Source organism: Balaenoptera physalus, assembly GCF_965194825.1.
Source record: "Balaenoptera physalus genome assembly, chromosome: 21".
NCBI lineage: Eukaryota > Metazoa > Chordata > Mammalia > Artiodactyla > Balaenopteridae > Balaenoptera > Balaenoptera physalus.
Window position 1 is genome coordinate 15,779,980 of NC_138902.1, and position 12,637 is coordinate 15,792,616.

The 12,637-nt window shown below is 44.2% G+C and overlaps 1 long non-coding RNA gene across 2 annotated transcripts in view; it reads left to right on the forward strand.

Annotated features, from left to right (window-relative positions):
- LOC309651750 overlaps nucleotides 1-12,637 on the forward strand; it is a 93,004-nt gene that overhangs the window by 31,831 nt on the left and 48,536 nt on the right. The window lies entirely within an intron of this gene.

Genomic DNA, 12,637 nt, shown 5'->3' on the forward strand with positions numbered 1-12,637 from the left:
AGCACAGGAAAATATATTCAATATCCTGTAGTAAACCATAACGGAAAAGAATATGAAAAGAATATATATATATATATATATATATATATATATGCGTATATATGCGTATATATATGTGTGTGTGTGTGTGTGTGTGTGTATATATATTACCTTATGCGGAAAGAGGGCCATTGCAGATGTAATTGGTTACATTAAGAGGAGATCACAGGAGTAGGGTGGGCCCTACATCCAGTAGGACCAGTGTCCTTATAAGAAGAGGAGAGAAATACACAGAGAGAGAGTGCCATGTGATGACAGAGGCAGAGCCTGGAATGACACAACTGCCAGCCAAGGACCACCAAAGATGACGAGCAAACCACCAGAAGCTAGGGAGAGGCAAAGAAGCATGGTTTGGAAGGACCATGGGCCTGCTGACACCTTGCTTTTGGACTTTTAGCCTCCAGACATGTGAGACAATACTTTCCATTGTTGTAAGCCCTGCAGTGTGTGCCCCTTTTTTTTAAGTCCCTGGGGAACTAGTCCAGACACAGAATTTGAAAAGAAAAAGATGTATTCAATATTTTATATAATTTTTATATTGCGGACATCAAAACAAAATTGTCTTGTTTTAAAAGAACAAGCATCAAAAATAAAGCACCACACATTCTTCTAGCTGGCGCGTGTAAGTAGGAGACAATAAGCCTTCTGGTCGAATCCTCCTATGCCTCCCCATTTTCCTGGCTCAGAAACTAAGTCCTCGTGGTGGCCTCTGAGGTCTGCTCGACCTCCCCCTGGTGCGTCTCTGACCTCGCGTCCCATCCCCCTCTTCTTATCTCCTCCAACTCCTCAGACACACCAGGCAAGGTCCTGTCTCACTGCCTCTGCAGGAGTCCTCTGCCCGCCTGGAATGTTCTGTCCCGCAAAGCCTCCTAGCTCACTCCCCTAAATCTTTGCTCAGATGTCACCCTCTCGGTGAGGCCCGCAACCCCTAAAAATCACCCTCCTCTCAATTCTCCTTACTTTGTTCTATTTTTTCCCCTGGCTGATCACCTCCTGGCATACGATACAATTAATTCACTTTCTATGTATATTGTCTATCTCCCCAGGAGCACGTTAGCTCCAAAAGAGCTGGGATTTTTTGTTTGTTTTTTTCTGTTTTGTTCCCTGCCCAGTGTCTAAAATCCTGTCTGGCACTTACCAAGTGCTCAATATATCTTTCCGAATTGAGTGGAAACTTACTCTCCTGTGTCTCTGGTGCACATGGCTGTCCCTCTCTGGGAAGTGTCAGAATCCCTGCGGATTTAATACATATAGGTTTATCTGGGGGAATCTTAGGTTTGAAAACGAACAAGTACAAAAGCTGGGCCCAGCCTGCTACCCACTTCATGGTGGATGTTGAGAGGATGGAGGAGATGATGCATTTAAAAGTGCTCGGAGGTCCTTAAACAAAAGGCCTGCTATGCAAATGGAGTGTTATTACATAAACTAAAACCTGAAGTGTATCAGGAAGTAGCTGAACTGAATCACAGCCCATCTCTGAGCAATTTTTTTCCCCTGAGAAATTTAATAGAACGGCCTACAAAACTATGATGCAACTTTCTTTCACATTTTCTTTCTTATCAAGTGTTCCTACCTTCTAAATTTCAGCGCAGGTGCTGTCTTCTTTTTTTCCTGGATGGTAAAACAGACCCACGAGAGAATTTCTGGATTGGACTGGATGAGGGTAGGCTGTGCAAATCACTGGGTCGTGAAAATGCTTTTAGAATTTCTCTTCTTTTACAGTGGTTCTTACTACAGGGAATACAATGTATGACTCAGAACAAATGGCTGCATATTTAATTATGTCAAACTCTAAAGCATTTTCTGTTTCATATTTCAAGTGTGTCTTGTTGTGCAGAGGATGTTGAGAATTAAGCTATGTGATGTTACTTCTTTTTAAGAGCAGAACTACAGAGTACAGACCCTGAATACTATTTCCTTCTTCCTTTGGCTCGTCCTCGTGCTACTTAGCGCCCTCTGCTGTTTGGAGGAAGCATGACAAAGCTTTGGTTAACTGCCTAGCCTACTTCAATCACACAAAGACAGTTTTTTTTTTTTCTTCAGCAGATTTTAGTGCAAGTACTAACCGACATCCCTTATGATTCTGAATCCTATTAAGTTGCTGTTAAATGGCTCTCCTTGGCCACCCCACTTGTTTAGACAGAGCTGTTCAAGTCCTCAGGATGTTATGCAATGACTTTCCCAATCTAGCCTATGTTCACCTCCCCAGAACTGTCTCTCATCATGATACCACCGCTTCTACCCTGTGTTCCCACCATACGGGTCTACCTACAGCTTTGTAACTATGTCAGGCCTTGTGGTCTCTATGATTGCTCGTGTCATCTTCAGTTTGTCTGATTCCTGCCTACCTTCCTTCCCACACCACCTTGCTAACTTCTACTGGTCCTTCAAGGATACAGTCCAAAAGTCATCCTCCAGGAAACCTTCCCCAACCACCCCTGCCTCCAATTCGAGCTCAGTGGCCTTTAGCCCCTATGGCTTCTTCTGTATTTTTCTGCTTGTTCTGTGCTTCCTATGAAAACACATGGCTAGTTACACATTTTATTTATTTATGTACCACCAAACAGACACACACACACACACACACAGACACACACTCCTACCGCAGAACATAACACAGAGCAAATATTGAGTAAGTGCTGGATGAATATATGATGTTCACAGTCAGACTGTAAGCTGTGAACCAGTAGTTCAAACCCAAATAATTCCAAACCTATGATTGTTTTATTGCAATAGATGGCTACCTGGTCGACAGTGCCGAAATATCTCTATTCCCACTCCTGCTTTCACTCACATTTTGTGGGTTTGGTATTAGACAACAAGAGATCCTTGGAAATTGTTGTTTTTCACCTCTGTTGCAGAAATTCGACCTCCTCTTCCTGAGTCCACATATGTTGAAGGGGTTGTATTCAACCTTCCCACTATACGCAACGAGAGAACATCCTTACCAAGAGGAAAAACATCAAGTTATTTATTTACTCAGTTCAAAAAAATAAAAGAAAGACACACTGTGATCACAATTTCTCTAAGCAACGCCATAAATACTATTATCCTCTGTGATTATGTTGACTTGATTTGAAATGATTATTCCAATAGTTACATGAACGGCTAATCAAAAGGATTGTTAAGACTGCCTTACATGTGTGAAATGCCTTCACAATAATAACAAGGTGTGTAGGGAACTGATATTATGTTTTTAATTGCTTTTGTCAGTCAAAAACCTCAACTGAGCGCCCATTTGAAGCTGAATGCTGCACTGTAGCAGGGGATGGCAACACAAAGAGAGCCCAGGAAACCCATGATTAGCTTGAACGCTTGGAGCATGTGTGTTCTGCTTAGTTAGGTTTTCAGGTGAGCTCCTGCTGAACCCCTTATGAACTGTCATGATTTTGTTTCCACTCTCTTAAAAATCTTGGTCAAACTTTCTGAAAAGATGACGACCCTTGCACAGGTGGCTAGCTCCCTCTCCCTCTGATTCTAACTGAAACGACCAACACAGTCTAAAAACAGGAAAAATTCTGTTTCAGTGCAGGAAGCAGAGGAGGGAAGTCAACCGCACGGGAAACACGTGAAAAAGTTGTATCTAGATATGGCCCAGAAAGACTGGAGTTGAAGTCGAAAGGCACTAGCTTTGGAAGTAGATGACTGGGTTTCCATTTCCAGTTTTGCCAACAACTGAGACACTGGACCCCACCATTGCCATCTCGGTGACTCAGTGTTCTCATGAATAAAAAATGAAGGTGCTGGGGCAAATCAGCTTTCCATGAGACCACACTGGTTAACGCACAGCCAGTGTAAAGTGAGGAACAGCATTATTTCTACAAACAGAGATAAGGATTCTGATCTCAGATTTTTCACACACTCCTTGTGTCATGTTGGACAAGTTATTTGAACTCTCTGAGCCTCAGTTTATTCATCTGTAGAAGGGGCATCGTGATTCTTACCTGTCCAGATCGTTGCAAAGACTAAACTATCTAATGCATGAAAAGTCCATAGCAAAGTGTCTGGCACATGTTCAGCACTGACTAAAAGCTATTGTTATTATCAGCACTATTCTTTATAAAACTAAAGGAACATACCACAAATTTGTCATTATACTTGCACCGTCCTATATTCATAAATACAATCACCACAAATCCTATCTGGAACGAAGTTGAAGATACATACATACACATATATGTGTGTGTGTTTATCTGTAAATATATATGCAATACATGTATATGTGCATGCATGGTAAATCATATACAGTATACACATATATGTGGAAAAATATTTACATGTGTGATAAGGACTTGCTGGAATGACTAGAGACCAAGGTAGATAAGATGAACTTGGGATGGTTTTCCACAGCATGTGAATTAAAAAAAAAAAATCTCATTTTGATAAGATAAAAAATATCAGGATTGGTTAGGCAGAAGTCTGATCAGCTTGCATAAAAAGCAAACAATAGTTGGCTAGCTAATTAGTTTAATTGATATGGTTAGTGAAAGTAAACAAGCAAGCCCAGGAAGGGGCCTCAGGAGCCACCTGGGCCAGTGGAGAACCTGCTCTGGACCCTTCACTTCAGACTCCAGAAACATTTTGGCCATGGGTCCGTCTTCAAAGGCTGTCAAAAGCAGGTATCACAACCCCTACTGCAGTGACTCTGCCACTCTCTTCGAAGGGTCTTCCTTCTGGCTACAATCCCAAACTCCCAAGACAGAATCTAATTGGGTCGATTAGTTACCCATCAGTAACCCTTATTAGGTAGAGTTCTTGAATCAGACCACGTGTTGGCTGTGCAGTTTCCTGGTTTGCACTTGGCTACTGTAATCTTATGGACTGAGTTGTGTTTTCCCAAAAAAGACAGGTTAAAGTCCTAAGCCCTGGTACTTCAGTATGTGATCTTACTTGGAAATAGGGTCTTTACAGAGGTAATCAAGTGAAAGTGAGGTTGTTAGGTTGGCCCTTCTTTCAATCTGGATAAATTTGGATACAGAGACATGCATAGAGGGAGAACAGTGGGAAGAGACACAGGGAGAATGTAGAATGCCATTTGAGGACAGAGGCAGACATTAGCATTCTGCTTCCACAGCCAAGGGGCTTCTGGGGCTACCAGCAGTTGGAAGAGCCAAGGGAAGCTCCTTCTACAGTTTTCAGAGAGAACATGGCCCTGCCACACCTGGCTTTTGGACTTCTAGCCTCCGTAACTGTGAGACAGTTTCTCTTGTTCTAAGCCACACAGCGAGTGGTACTTTGTTATGGCAGCCCTGGAAAACAAATACACGTGTCCTTTCTGGTCTTGTTGTTTGTGGCCATTCACATAATCCAATCTACAGCAACTCCTAAGCCTGGAACCGCTGATGGCAGCTTTGGAGGCTGTGAGTGTGGCACACAGACAAGATCTCGTTGAGATGAGGCTTCAACAAGTGTCTGATGAGGTTTTATGCCTTAGTATTTTATAGCACAATTCATTTACGTTTAGATGTCCACTCAACTATATAACTCGATAGCATCCATCCAACAGACTGTGGTTTTCTTGAGGGCAGGGACTGTGTCTTGCTGCGGGTGGGCAGGGTAGTGTTATGACTGAGAGCAGGGACTCTGGAGCCACACTGCCTGGGCATGAATCCTCCCCTCGCTTACTAGCTGTGTGACCTCCAGCAAGTTTCTTAACCTCTCTGTGCCTCAATGTCCTCCTCCATTAAATGGAGATGATCATAATAGTACTTACCTCTTGATCTACAGATCAAGTGAATTACTTCATGTAAGGCACTTAGAACAATGCTGGGGACAATGAAACACTCCACTCCATCAATGTTACTTGTCACACAAGTTTCGCATTCCCCAGAGTTTAGCATGGGTCATGACATGGATTAAGAGCTCAACGGATGTTTCTGAGTTAGACAACAGAAAAAATAGTGCTGTTTCGACTGAAATTATTATGCTTTGTCCACGTGATGGAGGAAACAGCAGAGAAGTATTGGGGAAAAAAAGCATAAAAGCATAATCTTGGTCTGTAGCATTCCTAGCAGAGAACCTAAAATGTGTGCCCTCATGGTCGTGGGAGCCCTGTGTTTTCTTTAAAGGGAAAACTGGGACGAGAGGGTCAGGATAGAGATCCTCTAAGTTCTCATATATCTCCGACTTCTTTCATTGGGATTATAAGAGGCGCAGGAGGGAAGGCCATTTAGAGAAAGACTGTTACACACCTGCTGGGTTGATAAAAGAGCAGTTTAGTCACCAGGGCTTATGATTCATTGCCTCCAAACTGATTTGGGAAAGAGGTTTTCAGTCCAATTCAGTCTGAGACAGAGAGGAAAACAATTAGCATTAACACACTGAGAAAAGAAAAAAAAAATGACCCATTGCTTTTTAATGGAATGGAGGGGCCTTTTTTCTCGCAAAAAAAAAAAATTAATATTCTAAAGACATGACTATTTTCATAGTAAGTAATGTACAAGGACTCTTCCCTCCTCACTGTTGTTTCCAAGCCATTTCACTGAAGTTTCTTCATGGCTTCAAAACTCAGACAACATCTGTTGAAATGTCAACCTTGTCAGACCACAGTGAGTTCACCTCATATCACAAAAAATGCATGTTAGGAATTCCCTGGCAGTGCAGTGATTAGGACTCTGCCGTCTCACTGATGAGGGCCCAGGGTTCAATCCCTGGTCCGGGAACTAAGATCCCACAAGCCTCATGTTGTTGTCAAAAAAAAGAAAAATGCATGTGGGCCATTGGCCAAAATGGCTAGGTAGACAGGCCCATTGCAGAGCTAGAGGTTCTCATCCATTGAAATCCCTGGAGATTCTTCCTTCTTGTGAGGCTTCCACCCACTGCCCTGTATAGACACGAGTCTTTACAGCGAACGTTGTAGTGCAGCAACTTAAGCCCTCACAATTCTTCCTCTTAAAAGGGACAATTCTTCCTCTTAAAAGGGAGGGAGAAAAAAAGGTATCCATTTGTAAAGGCACTCTTGAGACTGTGTGTATTTTTAGATCTGAGCCTCACGTCGGACAGATAGTTAATTTGCCTGAAAGTGGGGTGCCATGTCATCAGGGCCAGGTATGGCCCTTATTGCTCTACCGCCTCTCTCCTGGTCTGAGAGGGCAAACAATCTCTTCCACTTAAAGTGACAGGCCAGTGGCAGTTCCTGATGTCAGTACTTGGGGTCTCGGCTGCAGATTCCCCTCCCCTCCCCCGCCCCGGAAGCGGCCCCTTCGGAACTGGGCAAGGAAGACCCACGTTCAGCGCAACCAGCTAATGTTCAATTTCCTAGCAGAAGTTCCTTTTCCTTGTCCTCATTTTTTTCCCACTGAGAAACTTTCCATCTTAAGTCAAATGTGCCTCTGACACTTTCAAAAGATTATCACTTTCCTCTGTGTCATCTTTAAAATTGTATTATTGCCTTCAGCTCCCCCTCAGTTTTCAGGACTTGATCCCATTCTTTTCATTTTGAAAATAGCCTGGGGCCAAGATGGGAAAAGAAACAACCTGCAAACCAATTTCTAAGCAGTTTTTCACTTACCCAAAACTTCAAGTTATTGCACCTTTTAAATCTCGATAGATCTATTTGTAGAAATTATACCAAAATCAGCAATTTCCCTGTTCTCATCTTCCCTCAATCACTCCTCTGATGAAGCCTTTGCAGAAATCCTCCTGTGTCCAGGTGGCTGTAGGAGGCACCGTATTGGGTGTAATCAGATCCCAGAGGGGCTTTTCCAACGAGGCTGAGATTCTTTTGACAGAAACTTTGGAGAAGTGGAGTGGGTATAATGAAGTCCAGAATTTTCCAGACTCCTCTTAATATATCCATCATTGTCCGGCCCCATCACTGCCATGTCAACTCTCTTGTTTCTGATTTAAGCTGTCAGACTCAGTAAAATTGCCCCGACTGCTTTAGCATATGTGGCAGGACACTGACAAGATGTTACTTACACCTAATGAAGGCTGAGGGCATAATAAACAATCCCAGCATCCTAGCAACCCAATTACCCTGGGTTTCGAGTTTTCCGGATCTTGACCTCAGCACTTTGAAATTCACGAGAATTTGATACAAGGATGCTTAGGAATCTTGCAGTGGCCACTTTTTGGCTTTAACATCAACATGGAAGATAAATGGAGCAAAGAGAATTTAAGAAAAGAGGTAGGAACGTCACATCAAGGGCCAGAACGGATATCTCTGACCTGATCAGAATGTGTGTTTAGACTGGACGATCTTTAGTTCCGCTTTGCCATTTTCATTGTCCCCGTGGACAGGAATAAATCCAGTAGGTCATAGATGGGCAATAAAAAAATCATTTGCAGGAAAGATAAAGAGGAGGAAATGAATACTGTGCTTAGCACAACGACTGAATGTGCTAAGCTCAATAACAGCGAAATTGATTCCCAAAGTCATTATTAAGAAGGCCATGGGATATGCTCCAGGGGGGAAGGAAAAAAATCCCTGATGCTCTGGTGGTTTAAATCCAGCTTCATTGCAGCGCTCTGGTGCTGTGGACGGAGTCGTGCCATCTTGGCCCGGGCGTGGGACTGTGGTTGTCCCGTTGTGACTCATCCTTCTCCACCTTTGTCTCCTGCTGACTCAAGGCCTCTTTGGAGTGCTGGCCGTCCCCTCCCATGACAGAGTGAGGTCACCGCCTGTTCCAGTTCGCAGGGCATTCTGACATTTCCCACCACTCCCCCTCCCCGCAGTCCCCAGTAAGAATTCACAAATCCAGTTAAGGGTGAAATTTGGCCATTTCCTCTGTGGAACACAGAGATTTTATGTGATGACAAGTGAATGAATTTCTTCTCTGCTCAAGTCTCTCCAATTCTTATACAGCTGCCAGAGGTAGGGGGGAAAAATCAGCACTTTGGCAGCCATAAACAGCCTTTTACCTTCAAAAATGCTTCCATTGTTTCTTTGTGCCTCAAAAAAAGTTTTTTTTTTCCTTTTGTATGTGCGTAGGTAAGAGGGAGAGTGATATTTAATTTTCTCTTGCTTGGTAGGAGACGAGGAAACATTTGAGGTGAAATCACAACTTGTCCAGCTCCTTGTCTGATGGGTCTAGGAGGCTCCTCCCCACCTCCCTTGCCAGCTCTAGGGTCTTGTGAATTCCTTGGCAGGGCCCTGGTCTTCTCCTGCAGGGGGTTAGTCACAAAGCACATTCATCCTTCAATATCTCAGTGACCCAGCCAGGAGTCGAGAAGAACTCAATTTCCTGGCCTGACTTCTTTGGACTCTGATCACGCCAGTGGTGGAGACCACTCAGGAAATAAGTGGCAGAACATATGTGCATGTTTTTAAAAAGAGCACAGAGCTCTTTGCTGGCGGATGACCCAGACACTTCGCCAGGCTGTTAGCCTGCAGCGGAGGGAGCCCTGGGAAAAAAGAAAAAAAAAAAAAAAAAAAAAACAAAGAAAAGGAAAGGTTAATAATCATGGACAAAACACAGTGAAAAGCATTAGGGATTTGTGTGATTTGAATGGAGAGGCTCTTGTTGAGCTTCATATAAAAGCCAAGTGACATCTCTCCCTCGGGTGCATTTACAGGTTGTCTCAGCAACAGGAAGCAGGGGGAAAAGGAGGGGGGGTGAATAAGAGTTAGAAGGTTTGTTGACTTCATCATGAAAAGCAATACATTTCCAAAAACAAATTCATTTTACTAAATAGGAGACTTATTTAGTAAATTTAGTGCAGTGAGAGATTGTCTTTAACCTCGGCAATGGCAGGGCTCTAAATAGTGCCTCTGACGCCATGGGCATTTTCATTTACTGGAGAATCCTGTGTTCTATGGTCTCCCTTCCCTCACTCAAGCTGAGACAGGGAGTATCAGTTACAGGTCTCCTGCTGAAGGTGTCTGGCTTTTCTGATTGGCACTATCCCCCCACCTTGCTGAGAAGACTGACCAACTTCAGGTAATCGTGGACTTTTGGAAGTGGAAGGACTTGAGGATTTATCTTACCCAACATCACACTCCTTCCCGCCAGCATTTCAGGGATTAGGAAACCGAGGCCCCGAGGGATCACGTGAGGTGCCCAAGGTTTACAAATGATGGGAAGTACGATTAAAATCTGTGCCCAAGAATGACATCCTCTTTATTTCTCTCTCTTCTTTACCAGCATGTCTCAAAGTATTATTCTGTGGAATAATGCAAGCGCTATAGTATGTTAATAAATTTAAAGCAGAAGGAGAGAAAGAACTAGAGAGAGCGAGAGAGAAAAAGGGAAGGAACGCCTTGATTAAAGAAGTTTAGAAAATATTGGCTTTAGCTAAATTAAGCAGATTTCTCTTTTGTAAAATGCCAGCTCTTTTTCGTGCAGCATCTCAAAATTGACTACTTCTCTGGGACACGCTTTGGGAAATATTTTCCAGCATTCAGCTCAGCCCTTCTGTGACTCGTTAAGTTAGCAAACTGCCTGCTTTCACTCCTCTTGGCCAACAACTCTTCAATGGTCAACAACCAGGACAAATGTTTTATTTTGCAAAGAACACCAGACGAGGGCTGTGAGCCCTGGGTCCTTCGCTTCTGCCACATCTATTTGCACCTCCCTAAATCAACTGCTAATCTCTCTAGACCTTAGTTGCTTCACTTAGTTGCAAACTGTAAAATGATGATGTGGACTCAGCCATCCAAATGATCTCCCGGGCTCCTCCACTGTTTCTGAGTTTGGATTGTGGTGATTTTCTGCCTGGGAAAACATTAGGAGAGAGATTTGCGCAGTTTCCCACTCAGGAGGTTAATCTCAAGCTCTCAAGTCCTTAGAAATTTTTTAAAAATTGTCTAAGCAGAAAATATTTCAGAGCTGAGGATGCTTCATCACTGATAACTCCGAATCCCCAAATTCAGAGTTTCAAGTGAAAAAACAAACATAATTAGAAAAAAAGGAATCCCCTAAGTGCTTACATTTCAGTGAAAACAAAGGCACTTTGAATTCTGGACCAAAATCCAAGTCAGAGTTTCATTTCGTTGCTATAGTTGACTCCATTCTGAATTTCTGATCTACACGCTTGGTCCTGATGTGGTACTTGGGCTGGAATTCTTGAGGGTGATTGACAAATAGAAAATAGAATGTCGGTGCATTTCAGGAGACTGTATGATTGACATTGGCAAGTGGGGTTGAAAGGGGTGTTACAGACAACAAAACAACAGAATGCCCCTGGCTCTGGAAACTCCCCTTGAGACTCCCAGGCATCTCTCTGAGCTGCTGAGTTTCCTTAGATCCTTGACCGACGTCCTGGGGCTTCTAGACCACCATAGAGCATGATTTCTCCTCACCAAGGGCCAGTGGTGGTGTAGCAACCATATGCAGGGAGAATTTAGGGCGGTTTCTTTCCCAATCTGCGTGTTTGATACAGGTGCTCTTCAAGAAGGAGGGACCTCTTGTGATTCTCCCACTTCGTCTAGAAACGTGTAGAAAGTTCTGGCTGAAAACTTTTCCCCTTCTGCCTCCACATCTGTCTGCTTATTCTCTGAGAGGAAGAGGAGGAAAGCTGGCTGCTGCCCTTCCTGTCAGGGGTGAGTGTGGTTCTCAGGCAAGGCTGGCTTTCATCCCCCGACTTTGCCCTTGGTCCCTGTGTTCATCCAAGGCTCTCTGGTGTCCCTTTATCACTTTCCCCACCCCCCCATGTGCTGTGTGTGGACTTTGTGGAGTCAGCTGGGGGGGTGGTAGTTGCTGACCGCCAGCCATCAATCAAGCGACGAAGCCACTTCACAGCCAGGGCTGCAAGCTCATTGGCTCTTGGGAAAGGCCTCATAAGAGGGTTAGAGGTAGGAATGCATCTCCTGTCCATGACTTCCGACAGGGATGAGAGGCTGGGGTGGAAGAAGGCTGGGGCAGGAACAGAGAGTAGAAATAGGGGAAAAGAAAACAGACTTTGGGGAAGCTGAACTGGGGAGATGGGCGATCTTTTGAATGGTGTTTGGGGGTACTTATAAGCCATTCATGCTGATGGGTCAAACTAAAATCCATTGCCTTCCGTTAAGAAATTAAGCAATGTGCTCAGTGAAAGGCACTTCTTTGTCCATAGCAGTCTGAGGGCACAGGGAGCCGGCTCCCTCTTCCTTAACCCTGGGTTTGACTTGCCACTGGCTTTTTTTCTGAAGGGACCGTGGAATCCCAGGGGTGGGGAGTGTAGCCTTTGAGCTGTTGCTCTCCAGTTGCTGCCAAATACCTGTCCTGCTTCCAGGAGCAATCTGAATCCAGCCCAGTGTTGAGAAAACCCAAGATCAACAAGTAGGTATTTACCATCAGGGATCCCAACTCCTAGCCCATTAATCATCGGGTCGGATGAAGCCGGGTCCCTCCATTCCCCATGTTCCCATCTTTGGGGAACACTTTTAACGTCCCGCAACTGGCAACAATTTTCTAAAATTAGAGTGTTTCTGTTTCTTTCTGTCTCCTTCCAAGCCCCCCGTTTTGCCTTCCTGCCCACCAGCCCTGGTTAATGGGTCTCTTGTTCTGCCTGCTGCTTGCTGCCTGGCTTTTCTGGGTATATCCTAGAGGAGCTCTCAAGAGAGCAAGAGCCCACTTTAGGAAGGAGAGGGCAAGCAAAGTTTGAGGATGCTTTCGTGGTTCCGTGATAGAATGGCATCCAGGAGAGGGTGGACAGAGCCTGTGGATGAGAGATCCTG